At 40.5% G+C, this 13,157-nt stretch overlaps 1 long non-coding RNA gene across 2 annotated transcripts; it reads right to left on the reverse strand.

Annotated features, from left to right (window-relative positions):
- On the reverse strand, nucleotides 1-10,933 carry LOC142830954 (uncharacterized). Of its 2 annotated transcripts, none has more exons than XR_012906519.1 (3): nucleotides 5,814-10,933; nucleotides 4,084-4,123; nucleotides 1-223 (listed from the first exon to the last, which is right to left on the reverse strand). It is a non-coding gene; the product is annotated as an uncharacterized LOC142830954 (long non-coding RNA). The 2 variants fall into 2 exon arrangements; XR_012906521.1 differs by lacking the exon at nucleotides 5,814-10,933 and adding an exon at nucleotides 5,467-5,805.
- Nucleotides 10,934-13,157: the final 2,224 nt, after the last annotated feature.

The following is a 13,157-nucleotide window of genomic DNA, read 5'->3' on the forward strand; positions in this document are numbered from 1 at the left end:
CAGGAACGGGGAAGGGGAGGAAGCAGGGAGGCACACTTGTGCTGCTATTGCAAGAATTAAAACTGTGTAATGCTGGCTGCCAATTTCCAATGCTGTGGCAGGAAAGCACTGTGGACAGGCTCTCACTTTCCTTCAGAGTTGCCTGCTTGCACTTCTTGCATATATGAATGAATGATATGCGGAGGCACCCCTTGCATTAATAGTCTGAAGAAGGAAAGCCCACCTATGGACAAGGAACAAGATAATCAAATGGTTAAAGCTACCAAGATAAAGAGATTTTTAAAGTATTTTTCTGGCTCTCTGTGAAAATATTGACCCAGTAAAGTGACAGAGATTTTGTCAGTCCTGTGCTATATTTTCTCTTGATACATGGTGAAATTTACTCCTGAGCAAAGGGCCAGCACAAAGGTTACTCATAACTTAAGCCTTATATTGGGGTTTTAAGTGGTGCATAGAACTTGTGCTAGCCCCTTGAAAGGGGTGTATTTTGCCAGATTCTGTCATCAGTTGCACCCAATGCAAACCCACCAATAAATGGTGCATATACTTCATCCCTAACAATGCCTGCATGAGATGTATCTAAGGGTGGAATTTGACTATGAAAGTCCAGTGCAGAGAACACAGGAAAAAAAAGGCAAGAACTGCAAAGACATTCATGTTATTAGTGCTAGATTTTATAATAAACACTTAGCAAAATATTTACTAAGCCTCTTGGATTTTGACTGAAATATGTGTATTTATATGTATGAAAGTACTGTGCAAAAATGCCAGGATTTTGAAAAATAGATGCCTGAATTTAGGTTCTGAAGTCCATGTGTAGACACCTACATATTTAGCCTGATTTTCCAGTTCTTTAAAATCTGACCATAAATTCAGAAATAAACAAAGAAGGATTGGCATAAATATTATTCCTGTTTCTATATTTTAAAAAAAAAAATCTCTTCTCCTAAGATTCAATACTGACCTTTCATTTTTAGCTTCAATACGGCATTAGGACTTATTATTGTTTAAGCAAAGGATCAGGAACTCCTGAAAGTGAAACCTGTTTCTGATACCATGCCCATAAGGAACTCACTAAAGCCAGATGCTCCTATTCTGTATTATGCAGAGGGAAGTTACTGTACATGGAAAAATTTGACAGGGTCAGCATTTAGAGGGGAGCCATGAATACACTTCCCCCATTTTGCCACTTCCTGGATTCTGAGGAAAAGCGAAAATGCCAGGACACATCTCTGTAGTGAGTTTTATAGGGGCGATATATCTAGCTTTCCTTATTGCAGGAAGCAACTTGAAAATATAAATCAATTACCAGCGTTCAAAGTCTGTCACAGTTTCCCTTAAAATTATGGCCCATTTGTGACCTCTCCTACAAACATATAGTGGTAGCTTCTGGAGCCCATGAAACCCCTAGCTGTAAGACCCCCCACAAAGTTTGAGGAGATATCATGGAAGAATGTGTCTAGTGGGCTGCCATTCATAGTGATAGTAATAGAAATGTAGCCATATTAGTCTGGTCTAGCTTAAATTTGACATTTTACACCTAGGTCTCAACAAAGACACTAATTATCTTACCCATTACAAAGATAGCTTCCCCACTTAGCACCTCTAATATCATTAGCTCACAGATATTTACCTCCCTCTCCCATCCCCCCTCTGTTCTGAAATTTGATTTGTCCATTTCATGTGTGTTCATTTTTTTGATTGTATCCTTTGATATATATGGTCATGTCGATTTTCTTCCACTGTTTGATCTGAGGAAGTGGGTCTGGCCCACGAAAGCTCATCCCCTAATAAACCATCTTGTTAGTCTTTAAAGTGCTATAGTGTCCTGTTTTTTTATTCATAGTGATGTGATTGTTTCCCAGTTGCCTTCAGCTTTATATGTAAACATTTATATTATGGTAGTTCCCACAAGTCTCAATAACAACTGAGGTCTCACTCTGCCACGCGTTGCTTTATCCCTTCTGACTTACTGGAAAGCTCTGTTTCCTATCTCATGGGAGTTGAGCTTATTCTGGAACTTAATGACAGGCTGTGGTGTGAAAGGTTAACCAGTAAACACCCCCTTAACAGGTAATGCTTACCAGTTCTAGTTAACCCATGTGGGGCTGGAGCAGCTCTCCGCCCACTTTAGGCAGAGGGCTGCTCCAACAACTGCCTGCAGCAAGCCTGTGCATGTCACAGGCCGGGGCTGCTCAGGACAGCTGCTGCCTGCGGGGATGGGGGGCTCCAACCCAGCTGCAGTAGGTGGGAGAGAAGCCACTACAGCCCAGCCTGGCCAGAGAGACCCCCCCTCCTGCCATCCCTTTAATTGGTTAACCAGTTAAACATCACATTTAACCCATTAACCAATTAAATGGGATTTTACATCCCTACTGCAGTGTCTATTGAATAAGCATCCCACAGCACAGTCAACATCTAGGGCTTGGAAGGCACATTGCTTTGGATCTGGCACTGTATGGGTAAAGAGATAGGGTCAAACCTGTTTTTAATTACTCTATCACAGTGCAAACCTGAGTTATCATGAAGACAGAGGAGTTATTAAAAATTTCACATGGTGTAATGGAGAGCACAGTTTGGTCCAAGATCTCTAAAACAGATTTTAATTAATTTAGAAACATAAGAAAATTTTACTTTTTCCACTGTATATGGGACAGTAAAGGATCTGTTTTAGACCCAGTTTTGCTTTTTATTATTTTGTTTAGTATTGTACCATGTTTCTACCATTCTTGTAGGTTTCTAGTTAACTCTCCTTTCTTTAATAAACCTAATTTTGTTTTATTGTAAGTGCTCACACCTGCAGTGTGTTTTTATGGGAACAGTGGTTTTAGGTAAAACTAGCAAACTGGGGTGTGGTGTTCCTCTGAGAACAGAGGCCCTGGGATTTCTGTGAGTAGCCAGTGTCAGGGCTGGATAGCACAGGAGAATAAATATAAGGGACTCGGGAACTAGCATGCACCTAATGATAACTTACAAGATGATGACAGGACTGGATTAGCCAACAGAAAAGTACTTGAGTGGCTAACAGGCTGGTGATGTGAAAGAGCTAATACCCAACCATCAGAGACAAGGCTACCTCTTGTTAGAGGCAGGGGGTAATAAAGTAACTCTCAGTCTTGGGTACCCCACAAACTGTCATAGAGGGACAATGGGAAAATGATAAATATTTTGCTGAAAATGTTAAAGATCATTCCTCCTTGATAGGGGAGGTTGGTATGTGTGAGAAGGAAGCTGCTTTACTACTGTACCTGTTATAAGTCTGCATGGATGTTCACTTCTGCAAGGTGCAAACACACCCACTAATAAAAACACTTACCTTCTGAAGCATTTCTGTGGCACACCAAAAGTTTTAAAGCAAAAGTATATTTTTCAAGATGAACACATCATTCTCTTTAACCGAACAAACCGTATATTTCAGCTCAAACTGACTCATCCAATATTGATAAATTTTCTTCTATTTATACAATATAGAACAAGCCAGTTTCTCCATTATTAAGATATAATTATCCTACTAAAGAGATATTATTTAATTGTAACTCTAAGTGAGCTACATCATTGAACTCTATAACTCTTTCAGAACTGTGCTTTCCTCATCTTAGGTAAATACACAATACAGACAAAAATGGCATGCTTTATAGCATTCTTTAAAACATGTGTAATGCAAATGTTTATAAGATTCATTCATTTTTAAAATACAATTAAGTGATATAAAATGATTTTGTTTATTTAGAAGTCTATCTGTAGATGCAAGTAACTGACTGTAAATGAAAAATGCTCTTGTATTACTTGTATTTTCTCTATGGTAAGTAATTAACCTAACACATGCTCTGTTAAATTTAGCTGAAGCATTTTCAATAGCAGAAGGTAAGTGGATGTACCACCAAAGGTAGTTACTATAACAACATGCTATTATTGGAAAGATTAAGGATTAGTAGTTGAAGCATAATGTAATATACATTCAAATTATTGATTTAAAAACATTTTCATTAAATGACATAATGAAAATCATGCCATACTTGGCAGGCTTTGTATGACGTGAAAACAGACATAAGCTTCATATGCAAGAACCATATGAAAGCTTACCTTAGATGGCAATATACATTCAAACATCCTTACTGTGCAACTAAGAGAGAGAGAGAGAAAGACGTAAGCACTTAACTGCTGACACCAAAGTAGAGAATTTGTTGGTTGAAATTATGTTCACAATTATGACAAGATGATGTTTTAATCCTTAGTCATGTAAAATATGTAGGAAAGAGAAGCACATGGAAAGTAAAAGGCAGGGATCCAATAACACTTCAAAATATCATTAATATGTGAAATCTTTATTAATATGCACCAATATGACTGGCTTCTGTAATTAATCTAGGATATGTAGTGGAGCCAGTCAAATTGTACAATTGACTTTTAGGATAAAAGTTTTCAAACTTAGCTTCAGAAGAAGCTAAAACATATATATATATATGTTTGTGTTTTTCAACACAGAAAAAAACACACCCACACACCATTATATATATATTTATATATATATATACACACACACACACACACACATATGTTGAAACTCTAAAAGGCAAAATTATCAAGTATATACTAGTTACACACCAGTGCCTTCTTAAGCACCTTTCACAAATACATATTTACATTAGTTAAGGCATGCCATTTGCTCTAAACTAAAGGAACCATTAGCTTTAAGTATTTTACATATGTAGTATTGTGTATGGGCATTAAACAATTGTAATGCTAGCAGCCATTTTAGAAGAGAAATATTCAAAAATATCTAAAATGATTGGAGTTCATTCTAGCTTAATTTTCTTCACAGGTGTAAGTTTTTAAATTGTACATTTGAATGCCTCCAGTATTGGAAATATCAATGTTGGGGCATTTCCGCAATTTAAAAATGGCCATGTTGATATTTTTGAATTTAAAAATGTCATTTCTATTCAAAGGGGTACATTTCCTGCTGGTGTAACTCTGTTGAAACTGAATTTGAAGTCAAAAGAGTTATGCTCATAGAGAATTTATTTGTCTCGAAGGGTGAAATATTGGCCCCAGTGGGTAAACCTATACTGCAGTTGAACAACTGCAGCTGGCTTCTGCCAGCTGACTTTGACTCGCAGGGGTTGTTCAGACTTGGACTGAAGTTCAGACTGTAGGACCCCGTGAGGTAGGAGGTTCCCAGAGCTCAAACTGCAGCCTGAGTGAGCTCAAGAGTCTATGCTTCAATTAAACAGTCCCTTAGCCAGAGCCCCACAAACTCTAGTCAGTTGGCATGAGACAGCTGCAGGTGGTTAACTTCATGTAGACATACCCACTGGTCCTACTGACTTCAACAAAATTAGTATTTCTCCCTTAGAATTTGCATGCCAAGTGTCAGCCTGTATTGATGTTCTAAGTAGTAATTCAGAATAGAAATCTAGTTTACAATAAGCAGTAATTTTTAAAATAAAATGGGTAACATGATACCTCTGTTCTTTCAATAATTCTACTGATCTTCTGAGATGCAGATCACCCCTTGAAAGGAGTTGCATATATTACACTTTTTTTTTTTTACATCTATGCATGGCTTTATGTCTAATGAGAAAGTATACATTCTTGCCTCAACTTTGCATAACTCTAATGTTAGCTCCTAAATTCTTGATTAATTTGGCCTTATTTGCTCATGTGACATAGCCAATGTATGCCATGAGACACTAGCTAGTACAATCTAAAAGCAATTAAAGAAGACACACTCTACATGCAAATACATTTTGATGTAAAAAGAGAGGAATGGAATGGATGGTAATGTCCAGTGGAATATGCTTTTTATAAACCTGTTTCTTCCCGGACAAGAAGAATGGTTCTCCTGGGGTAATTATTCCATGATATAAAACTGCAGAATTAGAATATTAGTATGGGTATTTATTCTCAGTTGAAATGGTACCCACTTAATTTATTTTTCAACTTAATCTTTTAAATATGATTAATACCAATTATAATTTTTCACATCATCCATTATTATCATTGAGCTATTGAAGTGACAAGCAACCTTGGCTTCACTCATAAAGCTAACAACTCTCTCCAAAATAGTCAATTAAGTCATGACAACAAATTCATGATGAATTCTATTGGACCTGATTGAAAGTCAATTTAAGTCAAAGGGAGTCTTTCTACTGATTTCAATGGGTTTTGTATCCGATTCTCATTGTTTATAAATACTGTATCTACAGAAAATGAAACAAGACAATGATTATGAATTCTTATAACAAACCAGCTACTATTAGGAATCTAGCTCAAAGAACTGTAAAAAAATATTTTTAAATTTTTCTTTGGGGAGAGAGTGTATGAAAAATACAATAGTTTTAATGGAATTCTATGTTTATATAATTTGTCATCTTCCAAAATTTTGGAAGATCTTTTACAAATTACAACATGAGCTTTTTCAGCATCCTTGTAGATAAACAAACCTGCCACACTATTGTAGTAAGCAGCTCAACTGTTTGCCATTTTAAGTACATCTGGTAGATTAAGTAAATGCTGAGGTTTATCAGAAATAAATAACATCTATGAACAGAAAACATTTCAGCAACAGTAAAATGAAATACTTGTTATTTTGTCTATTATTGTCAATAAAATGTTTAAAGAAATAAGGTAAAATTTCTAACTGCTGACAGTCTAGATTTCAAGCCTAAGGATGTTATATGCAAAGTGATAAAAGTAGAAAATTGTACTGAACTAGTGTGCTATATGATTACCATAATGTTTACTTATTTATATGCCATAAAAATATCAGTAGTACAGTGCACTGTATCCATGATATTTTTGTGACATTCCTAGGAATATGTCTAAATGATAAAACAGAGATTACATACAGCTCAGAAACAGATGAAAGAAATTCTGGACTATTTAGAAAAATTAGTGTTAGTGCAACATATACTTTTGTATAGTGTACATTTGTGTAACATGATGTGCTATCCAAAACAAATAAATCCCATCTGTTAAACTCACCAGTTATGTAACATCCCTTAAATTATAGCTTTGACCCTGTAGTCCTTACCTGGGAAAAATTACCTTTGAAATCAATAATGTTTTGTCTGAAAAATAACTGTAGACTCAGGCCCTATTTCTTTTAACTTTCTGGAATAAAGTCAAAGTTATATTTAAAAATATGTATACACACTGATCTGTTTCTGTTTCTCAAAATTCTTTCCCTCCAGAGATCCCTTTTCTCTCTGTCATTGTGCTGCACAAGAATCTGGATCGCTTCTGCTGAAGCAGCGGACTGGACAGGTTAACAGAGTATCCAATCAGCAAATAAGCAAACAGATGGGGAAACAGCAGTAAAGTTACAATTTTACAATCTGACTCTGTGCAATATCCACTGCATTTGTCTCTCTTTCACATAGCAAACCTGGACTGTTTATAAAGGCACACATGCCAGTATCTGGGACTGGACAAAGGATCTGACAAATTGCACTGTTCTGTTCATTCCCTTTGAAGTATCCAGCCCTGGCTACTGTCAAGAAGACAGGCTACTGGGCTAGATGGACCATTGGTTTGACCCAAGATGGCCATTCTTACATTCTTATGTTCAGTCCAACTGCTGCTTCTGGGTTTGAGCCTACTCCTGTTGAATGCACTGGTTAAACTCTCCCTGACTTTAATAGCAGTAAGACTGAAAACTCACAATAGAGCTACTGTCTTTGAATGTAACAATATGCCAGTCTGAACCTTCTTTTGAAAGATGACTAGACTAATGGCTAAATATGCTAGTTTAGAGGAAGGAATATAAATTACAGAGATGATTCGTGATCTCTAATTGTTTGGGATTAGAAAGGAAAACGGATTTGTACACCTCACGAGTTTCTGGGGTGGGCTGCACTGCCCAAAGGTTAATATGAGTTTGGATTTAAACATCAGTCAAGAGGTATGTGACTTGGTTAACAAATCACTGGCTGAAGAGAGCGAGAATGCACAGCCAAGGACGGGATGCTGACAAAAAACACAACTATTTGCAGAGCTCTTTCTAGATTTGATGTAGAAAGTGGATACAATGCTTTAAACATGAAGACTTTCAGCATTTGCATAGTCTCTAGGGTCTGTCAAGATCATTCACTTCACATTTAAAAAGGAGATATTGATTTAAGTAAACTGTTCTCCCAGCTCACTACACTTCCCAACCCTCCTCTCTCTGGGGGTATGCAGTCCCAGCTCGCCCCTCGGCTGCTGCGGAAGGCCAGGCTCAGGCATGGCAGCCTTGGCCAGCCCCAGCTCTCCCCCTAGCCATTGGGGAGTTGGGCCGGGCCAAGGCAGGCCTGGCTCTCTTCCTTCGGCTGCTGGGGGGCCCCCTCTTGGCCGGGGCTCAGGCTGCGCCAGTCCCAGTCTCTCCCTCTAGCTGCCAGAAGGGGTACTGGGCCCAGGCCATGATAGCTACGGCTCTGCCCTCTCGCTCCTTGCTCCCCCCCACGACCCCGCCGCTGCTGGGAGGGGAGGGGAGAGCCAGGGCTGCAGACAGCCCCAGCTCCCAGTCTGTACATGGGCCCTCAGGCTGCGAGTTGGTGGGGCTTGGCTCCTGTGGAAGCAGAGTGACGTGATGATGTCACACTGTCATCCCACAGGAAATTTTTTTTTATATACAGAAAGAGAAAAGGAGGCATAGGAGCTATACATAAGGATCCCTAGGATCAGGCTTCAAAGCTTTTGAGAGTAAAGGCAGGGGATGTAAGGTTTTGCTTAAACTTGGAGAAAAATGGACTGAGGCATCTCGAAGGGGAATGAGTTTCACACCCTTCTTCCCATCACAGTACATGCATAATGGTTTGCTAAGCTAGGATGTGATATCCCAGCAACTGAGTTTATTGGAGGCACTTCTGCTAGCTGTCCTCTGACAGTATGAATAGGATAGAGTTTCTAGTTTGCTGAGAGATTGTTTGGCTTTGAACTTGCTTCCTGAGTTGGTCTGTTCAAAACTTGCTAGTACAGTAATTCCTCATTTAACATTATAGATACGTTTCAGAAAATGATCGTCTTCAGTGAAAACGTGTTATGCGGGGTCAATTTTCTCGTTGAAAATAATGGAAACGGTGGGGGTTGCGTTTCAAGTGGTGGTGTGTGTTGGGACCGGAACATAAGTTTGGGGGAGAAAGGGGACTGGGTTACAGCAAGGAGGGGAGGTGTTTGGCTCTGGGGAAGGGACGGGGAGGAGAAGGGAGGGGGATTGGGTTGGGAGTATGTCCCTGTGATGGGTCTGCCGGGACCCACACTATGTCCGGCGAGGGGGGGGGGGGGTCGCCGGGGAGCAGCGTGGCAAGCGGCGAACCTTCCACCGCTTTGCAGGGCGGTGGGGGAAGCCCCACATAGCCACCGATGACGGGCCGGCTGGGGAAACTGAGCCGCTGGCCTGCAAGTGGGGGCAGAGGAGAGGGGGCAAGGTGTCCGGTGAGGGGGAGTCAGCGGGGAACGGCACGGCGAGCAGCGAACCCTCCGCCACTTTGCAGGGAGATGGGGGAAGCCCCGCACAGCCACCAGCAATGGGCCAGCTGAGGAAATCGTGTTATTCCAGAGACGGTTGTGTAATTCAAAAAACATTCCCTAAAAAAAAAAAAATTGGGCTATCGTGAAAACAAGTTAAGCGGGCACATGTTAAATGAGGAATTACTGTATAACCTTCAGGACATGCTGTGATATCTACTTGTTTACTGAGGAGCCCCCTTGGGATGCATGCAGTGTGTGTGAGTGTGAAGGGATCTAACTGAGGAGCTAAATCCCGGGCAATGTTGGGAGCTGAGTTGTGAAGATTGCTTTTCTTTGACAGAGGACATTGTGGAAATAGTGAGTTGTGGAGGCAGACAGGCATGGCTGGCAGTGGTAGTATTTTGGATTGTGGTGTTTTCAATGTCTTCTGCCACATCCAGAGCACTGGATTAGAGCCTTATAAATTAGTTTGTTTAAAAAAAGAATAAGAACATAACATACATACGTACTGGGTCAGACCAAAGGTCCATCTAGCCCAGTACCCTGTCTGCCGACAATGGCCAGCAACAGGTGCCCCAGAGAGGGTGGACTGAAGACAGTGGTCAAGCAATTTGTCTCATGCCATCCCTCTCCAGCCTCTGACAAACAAAGGACAGGGACACCATTTCTATCCCCTGGCTAATAGCCTTTTATGGACCTAACCTCCATGAAATTATCTAGATTCTCTTTAAACTCTGTTATAGTCCTAGCCTTCACAGCCTCCTCTGGCAAGGAGTTCCACAGGTTGACTACACGCTGTGTGAAGAACTTTCTTTTATTAGTTTTAAACCTGCTACCCATTAATTTCATTTGGTGTCCTCTAGTTCTTCTATTATGGGAACTAATAAATAACTTTTCTTTATCTACCCTCTCCATACACTCATGATTTTATAGACCTCTATCCTATCCCCCCTCAGTCTCCTCTTTTCTAAACTGAAAAGTCCCTGTTGCTTTAACCTCTCTTCATATGGGACCTGTTCCAAACCCCTAATCATTTTAGTTGTCCTTTTCTGAACCCTTTCCAAGGCCAAAATATCTTTTTTGAGGTGAGGAGACCACATCTGTACACAGTATTCAAGATGTGGGTGTACCATAGTTTTATACAAAGGCAGTAAGATATTCTGGGTCTTGTTTTCTCTCTCTTTCTTAATAATTCCTAGCATCCTATTTGCCTTTTTGACCGCCGCTGCACACTATGTGGAAGTTTTCAGAGAACAGGGGTTTTCAAACTGTGGGTCAGGACTCCAAAGAGGGTCGCAACCTCATTTTAATGGGGTCACCAAGGCTGGTGTTGGCCCTGGGTCCCCGCAAGTGTGAAGCCTAAGCCGCACTGCTCAGGGGTGAAGCCCAAGTCTCACCACCCTGGATTAAGGTTACATGCCTCTCACCCAGAGCAGAAGCCCTTGAGATTCAGTTTCCTCCCCTCCCACCTCAGCCCTGCCCAGGATGACAAAAGTCAGGCAGGTTTGGTTTTCTATCTCCCCCCCCCCCCCCCCCACCTCCTCCAGGGGCTGTGTTGTAATTTTTGTTGTCAGAAGGGGGTCATGGTGCAATGAAGTTTGAGAACTACTGGTCTAGGGTCTCGCACTCAACAAAAGCACCATACTGGATCTTTTCCTGTGTACCGTTGTTATTAACACTGTTGTAGGGTTTACTAAAGAATGACATACTGTCATCGGCAACAGTAAGATCTGCAGATGTTCAGGCCTCCTAAATTTGACAAGCATTAACCAACATTGTTTCTTCCATTTGAATGTGTTTGATATTATCCTGTTTCATTTAATTTAAAGCTGTTCTGTAGAAATGAGGCAATCTGTTAAGTCACTGGACACAGAGGGAGAGACCGTGAGATCTTACTGTGTGCGCAGAAATATGTTATTTTGACTAATTTATTACGTGCAGAACATAATAGTTGAAGGTAACTACTGGTAAGGTAGTTAGGACTTGGAGGCTTAGGAGTTATAATGGAAGATTAGTCTAACGTGGCCTCTAGATGTTAGTGATAATGAGGCTGCCTTTGCTAGGCCATAAGAAATTTTCCTGTGCTGCAAAACAAGGAGTCTTGCTTGGTATTAAGAAACCGACTATATAAATCTAGAGTGAGGACAGCACTTTCATCTGCCAGAATATAGTAAAAAGGTCTCAGGGCAATCAAGAAATGTGGCTTTACTACAATTCTCATTAGGTGAACACACTACTTTATGAAAAGACAATTTATGTCATTACTTCCTTGCTACCATGTTTGAGCTGTGTGACAAGGATATACAAGATATTATACACAATGTTAATCATAATCCAAAACAAAGGGAATGCAATCTATAGAAAAAAGTTAAATATATTGGCTTTCACTGCATATAAAATAGTGGCTACAAAATAAGTAATTTATGTAAGGTAATCCTATGCAAATACATTCTACTGCATGAATGATCCAAATCCCATTTACTTCAGTTGTTGGATTGAGCCTTCGGACCATTCACAATACCCGCAGTCAATATTAAATATCTTGAATTCATGTAAGGAATTTAAAGAGATATATTCAAGGTTGCAGAAATCTGACCAACTTCTCCTTTACATCTGTTTGCAAAAGCCACATGATTCTCTATATGTATTTTTCCTAAAACAAATACAATAATTAGATCTATAAACCAGTGAAAGATTCTCCTTAGGGAACTAGCGGAAGTACCCTACATGAGGCATTTAAAAGTACATTGAGCAAAACACTAGAAAAATACACTGCACAGAATAATCCTGCATTGGACAGTGGAAGAACTACAGCTGGTCCCCGAGTTGCGAACGGTCAATTTATGACTGTTCACATTTATGACTAAAACTCCCATTGAGCGGTTGTTAAGGCGGTTCCTGAGTTACGAATGCAACCCGTGCTTACGAACAGTGTGGTCGCAATGTAACTCAATGGGGTCCGAGTTACGAACATTTCGAGTTACGGCCAAGTGTTTGGTCCGTAACTCGTTTGTAACTCGAGGAGAGGCTGTATCTAAATCAATGGTGTTAGGAAGCCCCAAAGTACCGTGGAACAAGAATAGGTTAGGGAGCTCTTTCCTGATTTTGAAATATGCCTTTCTTCGGGTCCCCCACAGATCTAATTCTGCCCCCATTCCCTAACTCCTGTTCAGCCTTCCAGATCACTATCTCCCCCATGCACACAGCTCCCTTACAACACCAATCCAGCCCTTCCATCATCAGTTCCTGACAAGATTCCCTCCAGCTCCCTTGAAGCTCCCTACATGTCCCCAGTTCCTACTACAGACCCCTTTTCTCTTCTCCAGTTCTGATCTGGGCTCAGTCCAGCTCTCCCACAGCCATTCTCTAGAGTCCTTCAGTCTAACCCCCTGCATCCACAATGCCAACACAGACACCCCCCAGGCTCTTTTAGTAGTTCTCTTTCCCCCTATTTTCTTGATCCATCCCTGCAGCCCCTTTTCAGGCCTGCACAAGACCTCCCCTAGCTCTACCACAACCCCCATCCTTCCATCTATGGTCCACACCCCATGAGCCCCACTCCAAGCACATTGTCCCACCTTCAACAGCTCTGATCCAGCTCCCCAGTTCCAATTAGTTCTGCTCCAACCTCTTCCAACTCCTTTTATGTTCTTTTGTTTAAGGCTGATAAACTTCACTGCTTTGTTTAGTTTATCTCCTTCAAA

Source organism: Pelodiscus sinensis, chromosome 1 (assembly GCF_049634645.1).
Source record: "Pelodiscus sinensis isolate JC-2024 chromosome 1, ASM4963464v1, whole genome shotgun sequence".
Lineage (NCBI taxonomy): Eukaryota > Metazoa > Chordata > Testudines > Trionychidae > Pelodiscus > Pelodiscus sinensis.